Below are 6,978 nucleotides of genomic sequence, written 5' to 3'. Positions count from 1 at the left end.
ATAAGCATTTTTGTAGGATTTACTTTTTAGATAATAAACGAAAATAATTGTTTCAAAGTCTAGTATTTTTTTAATTTATGTTAAATTTCGAAAATACTACATATTAAGTTAATTTATATATAATTTTTTTAAATTATCTTATTTGAAATTGATTTCTATTTTATTGTTTGAAGTTTTTTCCAAAATTTTATTTAATAATTATCTTGTTAGTTATTTATGTTAATTTCCAAAATTCAGTTTCACATCAAGTAACTTATGTATAATGTTTTACGTTTTTAAGTTTACCTTTTATATTAATTTATGTTTTATTTTGAAATAATATTTTTAATAATATTGATATTAATTAGAAATAAAAAATGACAACTGATTTGGCATATTTTTGGTGACTGAAAGTAATATGTGAACATTTTCAGTAATTTATGACATCAGCTTATATATTATATATATACATATAGAATACTTTCAATAGCATATAACCCAAGAATTGAAATTGCATGTTTTATTTTTTTTTTAATTTTCCAAAATTTATTATATATTCAGTTAACTTATATATAATCTTTATTACTTTTGTTAGGTTTCCTTATTTGATATTGATTTTGGTTTTATTCTGAAATAGACATTTTTTGGAATATTGACATTTAAAAAAATATAAAGCTAAAATAATGATTTGTCATATTGTTATTAGTTGTTTTAAAGGGTATGTGATTTAAATCATATTATTGAATATTTTCAATAGCATATACCTAAACTTTAAAAATCATGTATTTTAAATTTATATATTTCTAATTGTTTAAATATCTTGCATTTTAAGTTAATTATATATTTAGTTATCTTATATATATTATTTTTGATTTTTGTAAGTTTACCATATTTAAATTGATTTATCTTTTATTTTGAAATAAACGATTTTTGTAATACTAATATTTTTAAAAATAACAAATTAAAATGTTGATTTGTCATAAGACGATTGGTAGTTTTAAATTTTACGTGGCCCCCTCAATTGCTTATAACCTCAACTTTTACATGGTATAGACTAGATTTTATAGTCGCGCTACGCTCAATTCTGTATTAATAATTAGTTTACATTTTACAATAATTGTAAGTTATCTGAATAGAAATTAAATAAATATTTTCTGTGAAAATGTATTTAAAATTTGATTTTCTGTTTTTTTTTTAATTTTTTGTTTGTTTATCAAATTATTCCTTTTAAAATAATTAGTTCTTAGCTATTTATTGTTTGAAAATTGACAAATATAAAGTATATTTATAAATGTATTTATAATGTTTATAATTTATATTTTTTATCTTTTAAATATTTATGTAAATTTTTCGATGCATAGAAACTGGTAATACGTTATTGTAAATATATTTATAATATTTTTACCTATTTTGTTGCTCACTTAATATAACTGCACGTATAGTGTTTTATCATACATTTTAACGAGACATTCAAGTTACCTATCATGATGCTTGATTATTCCAGATAAAATTTATGATTAGAAATTTTCAATACACTGATGAATTCATATTGTGAAGGATAATATGTATGTTTAAAGTTACATATAATAATTATGCATTTTAACTATCTTTTTATTTGATAAAAGTATTAGCATCTCAATATATTATATTATCATACTGATAATACATATTAAACATTCTTCCTATTGTTTTTAAATTGCTGTTCGTACTCTGATCTATTATTGGTATTCTATAATCTAAAATTGATCCAACTTATTAACGTGCGTATTTAGACATTTTATTACTAAATTATTTATTATAACAATTATTCGCTAAAAATATTTATCTAATAAAACTCGTTTGAGATCATTTTAGTTTTATGTATTATATGAAGTCCATAATTTTTATTGGTGAATCGGGTTATATATCTTTTAGAAGTTATCATTTTGTTTGATTTATCTTAATAACCTTAATGTTTGAATAGATCTTGTAAAATAAGTTTTCCTATGTTGGTTGACAATATTTGATATCTATTTATTTTTTGTTTACAATATATTTTTTTTTGAAATCTTGATATTTTTAAATTCTGTGCGTAGATTTTTAATATTATTTATTTTCAAATTTTGAATTATATGTATTTAAATTTTACAGCTTTTGTCATTAAAGTTTGTATTTTTTAAAAAATATTTATATGTTAAATTTCAAAAGTAGTATCTAAAGAGTTTTTAGTTACTTTAACTTTATGGCATTCTATTATTTTGAAAAGTAAATATTTTGGATTTTTATTTTGTTTTAGAATAAGGTAAATTTTTGTAATAAGCTGTCATATTTTGACTGGTGGTATTAAATCTGTTGACAATTATATGTAGTTTTCAATATTATGTAGCTTAAAATTTTAATATATTGAATACTCATACCTTTGATTTTTATTTTTATTAATTTTAAAATATTATTATTTTATGATAATTTTCAAGTTAGTATATATATCCATTTAGTTTCTTAAAAGTAAGTTTTATTATTTTTGTTCAGCAAAATTATATGGAATTATTTTTCATTTTGAAAGAATTGTTTCTAGAACTTTTCAAATAATAGAAAATTATAAAAAATTGCACTGATTTTAAATTTGAAAATTTTGACAATTTAGAAAATAGTAAATACTTTTTAGTGTTTTGATATTTTGAAATTTTGACATTTTAGAAAAAATAAAATTTTGTAATAATAAGTCATTTTTTGGTTAGTGGTTTTAAATCTGATGTAGACAATCCAGGTTTATAACCACAGTTTTTGTATATAATAAATTATTTAATGATATCACTACAAGAAATATGTCCATTGTTAGCGCGGGTTTTATGCTATGTTAGAGGTTTGATAGCGTTTTACCAAATGCTATGTATGCGGCAGCAATCATAGGTACCCCTTCTACGATACCATTTTCGTAACGCTACAAAAAATAGAGATACAATAGCAATATTTGAATGTTATTATTAAATTAAATAATAGTTCATATTTCGTGCCATGATAGGTCATTCTAAAATAAATAAATAAACTAAATTAAAATAATTAAAATTGAACCCATTTTTTATAATTAAAAATAAAATAAAATATTTTGATAAATAAATTTCGGTTTACAAAACTAAACCAGAAAAATAAAAAATAAAGTAAACCACAACGGTTTATCCAATTCGGTTTACACTAAACCGGAAAACCCTTAAAAAAAAAACTCCAGCCGCCCTTCTCCATGTGCGCTTCTTCCATGTGTGCCTCCTCAACCAGTGCGCCTGGCCTTCTCCATCCTTGACCGGAGACGCCGTCGTCTCTGCTTCCAGCCTCAGGGTCTCCCCCACTACAGCTTCCGTGCGCCTCCTTCGACGCAGCTGCCGCCTCGCCTCCTTCATGAGCCTTGTGCCTCCTCCTCTTCCAGCCTTGACCGGAGACGTCTTCATCTGCAGCTTCCGTGCCTCCTCCCAGATTCGTATGCCTATTTACGTTTGTTTGAGACCTCTGTCGTCGTCATCTCCAGTCTCACCAGCGTCATCTCCATTCACGAATCTAGATCTGAAAAAAATGTGAAACAAAAATCTTTGAGATTTGAGAAGGTAAAAGAGTAATGGTAGTGGTAGAGGAAGAAGGAGAAGGAGGATGCGATTGAGGCAGAAGTAGTGGTGGTAGTGTAGAAGATGGTCACTTGTGGTTGAGGAACAAGGAGGAGGAGGATGCGATTGTGGTCCGCGAAGGTGGAGAACAAGGAGGAGGAGGTGGCGGATGTGATGGTGGCTTCGGGCGGAGGTGACAGTGATAATGGTTTGTGTTTGTAGAATGAGGATTGCTATGGTGAAGAAAGAAGAAGAGTAGAATGATGAAATGAAATCTCAATAGAGAGAGGAGCAGAGAGAAACGTGAGAGTGAGAGGAAGACCAAAAGAAAATGATTGGACAAGGAGCAAATTGAATTACATCCATTGGATCAAAATAATCAATGGTTAAAAATAGCTATCTTTGTCATCAGATATTAACCAATCTCAACATTTCACTTTATCATATTATTTGTATATTGAAATGATTAAAGAAGAGGAGGAAAATAAAAAGAATTGACTATTTAGTGGCCGTACGATTTTTCATATCAACGGTGGATGACTAATCAAAGCCAATCCTTCCCTTTGTGCTTTGACCAATCAGAAGCAAGCTTTCTATTTTTATCCTGTTTTAAATATTTTGTTACTTTTGTTAGTAAGAGTTAGAAAATAATTAGGGTTAGAATATATGAGATTTGAAATTTAAAATAAATTTATTGTTTTATGATATAAGATTTAGAAATAAAGTTTAGTGTTTTATGATAAAAGGTTTGAAGTGTTTGGTTTAGGGTTTGAATTTGGGGTATAAGGCTTGAAAGTTTTAAATATTAAGTTTGAATGTTAATTTTACATATACTACAGCAATAAGATTTGGGTATTTAAAAATTAGAGTTCTAAGGTTTTTAGTATGCATTTAAGGTATATGATTTAGGGTATGTTTTGGATTCATAGTTTAAGGTAGGAATTTAAGATATGAAACATAGGGTTTGAAGTGTATTTGGGGAATAAAGTGTGGAGTTTAGATATACGGTTTAGAATTTTTTTTTTAGTTTTGGGGTTATAAATGTTAAAATGAATTTAAAGTTATAAAATTAATTAAAGAATTTTGAAAATTACAAATTGTGTTCAGATATAAAAGAGTTTAATTGAAGTCTTTATATTTGTGTTTAGGAAATTAAAGTTTAAGATAAAAATATTAGATTTTGAATTTAATTTTAAGATTTGAAGTTATAATATGAAAAAGTTAGAGTTTTAAGGGTTTAAAACTATGTTTAGGGTTTAGGGTTCACATAGCTTTTCTTAGCGTTAGAAAAATGCTATTATACGTTTTTGATAGTGATACTGAAGCCGCTTAAATATTATTTTTGGCGCTTAAGTATAACTTTTCGCTAAGTATTGGCGGGATCAGTAACTTTATCTTTCCAGTCAATTAATTTTTAAAATAGCACTAATTAAGTGCTATTTTATTTTTCACTCTATGATAGCGCTTATCTAATGCTATTATAGAGTACAAAAATTGTAACCTCATCTACGACAGCAGTTCAGTAAAACGTGCTATAACAATGTGCTATCAATGTGAACTTTTTTTGTAGTGTATGATGAAATTTTGACAATTATTTATAAGAACAATAATACTTTATGTAATTTAAATGCTATTATGAAGTTTCTTATTTTATACATTGAAAAAGTTTAAAATTTTATTTAGTTTAACCTTTTTAACATTAATTTACCATTTTATTTTTGTATAAAATGTACTTTAGATTTATATACAAAATTGCTACTGTAATACTTTTATTATTACTCTTTTGCTTTGAACTTTCTATTTATTATAAAATTTAGTATTTATAATTAACTTGTAAAGTTTTAATTATTTTTATTAGTTTACTTATATATAATATAATAATTTCGTTTTTTGTTCTTTTTAACATATTAACATTTTTAAAATAATAAATTATAATAATTAATTGTCATATTTTGATTGATTGTTTTAAATCTTATGTGAACACCCTTAATGAATTATAGCCTCAAATTTCATATATAAAGTCTATTATTGAAAATTTTGGCATTTTAGAAACATATTTTTTCTTTACAATTTGACATGTTTTGATTGATGGTTTTAAATCTGATATAGACAATCTAAATGGCTTATAACATCATAATTACTTATAATCACACTAATAATCTATGTAATTTAAATGATATTAGAATTTCTTTTATCTTTATAAATTGCAAATGTTTTCAGATGTTTACAGTGATTTACTATTTTATTTTGGCCTAATCACACTAATAATCTACTTATATTTGTCTATAAAATTGTAGTCTTTAGTTTGTTTACCATTTATTATCTATCTATTATATATACAGTAAAACATCTATAAATTAATATCCGATAAATTAACAATCTATAAGTTAATAAATTTTTCTGGTTCCAACACTGACCGGTTCAAAATTCGACACAAATCGATAAAATAATACGATAATATTTTTTTTTGGAAAGTCAATGTAAATATATGGGAAAATTGTCATTTAAATCACGAACTTTCAAATTTGGTTGAAAAAAAGCATGAACTTTCTCTTAGACCATTTAAAGCCCCAACTTAGTTTGACTAGCCATTTTAAACATCAATTTAATTTGACTAAACCATATTAAACACCACATTAACTCGGGTAACGGAATGATTAAACGGAGTTAATGGCCGTCTCCAATCTCCGTTAAGTTCAAAACGACATCGTTTTAAAATCTTTCGAAAAATAACAACTGGGTAGAATCGAACCCGTGACCAATGACACAGTCGTTGGAAGGCTAAACCACTAGACTACTTGCATTTTACTTAACTTGAGTGACAAGTAAAAGTTATTATTATGTAACCTCTAAATCATCTTCTTCCACCCTAAATCTATAAATGATTTTATAAATATTAAAACTTGTAAATAGCTTATTAAATATTAAGTTTTATTTATAAGTATTATTAAAAATAGTTCTTGTAAATAACTATATGATAATAAATGATTTTAATTATATTTTTAATTACTAGCAATACTAAATGATTTTTAATTATAATTTTTAATTATAATTTATAATAGTACTAAAAGATATTTAACGAAAAAGAAAAATCATAATTAAAAATCATTTTGTATTATTAGTAATTAAAAATTATAATTAAAAATCATTTAGTATTACTAGTAACTAAACAATTTAGTTAATTATTATTATAAATCGGACAAGTTATTATTAATTATAATTTTTAATAATACTAAAATATTTTTAATTAAAAATCATAATTAAAAATAATTTTGTATTATTATTAATTAAAAATAATTTAGTATCATTTAGTTATTTATAAGTAGTATTTTTAATATACTTATAAATGAAACTTAATATTATAAATATCTTGATAATTATTATAAGTTTCAATATTTTTAATAATACTCACAAAATTTTGAATAAT

General features: G+C 24.1%; 1 long non-coding RNA gene across 1 annotated transcript; it reads right to left on the bottom strand.

The window, feature by feature from the left end:
- Nucleotides 1-3,050: 3,050 nt before the first annotated feature.
- Nucleotides 3,051-4,200, bottom strand: LOC108832311 (uncharacterized). Its single transcript, XR_001946499.2, has 2 exons — nt 3,644-4,200; nt 3,051-3,513 (listed from the first exon to the last, which is right to left on the bottom strand). It is a non-coding gene; the product is annotated as an uncharacterized LOC108832311 (long non-coding RNA).
- Nucleotides 4,201-6,978: the final 2,778 nt, after the last annotated feature.

This window comes from Raphanus sativus, chromosome 4, assembly GCF_000801105.2.
Source record: "Raphanus sativus cultivar WK10039 chromosome 4, ASM80110v3, whole genome shotgun sequence".
Classification (NCBI taxonomy): Eukaryota; Viridiplantae; Streptophyta; class Magnoliopsida; order Brassicales; family Brassicaceae; genus Raphanus; species Raphanus sativus.
Note: the sequence above shows the minus strand (reverse complement) of the source record. Positions and strands in the feature narration are given on the sequence as shown.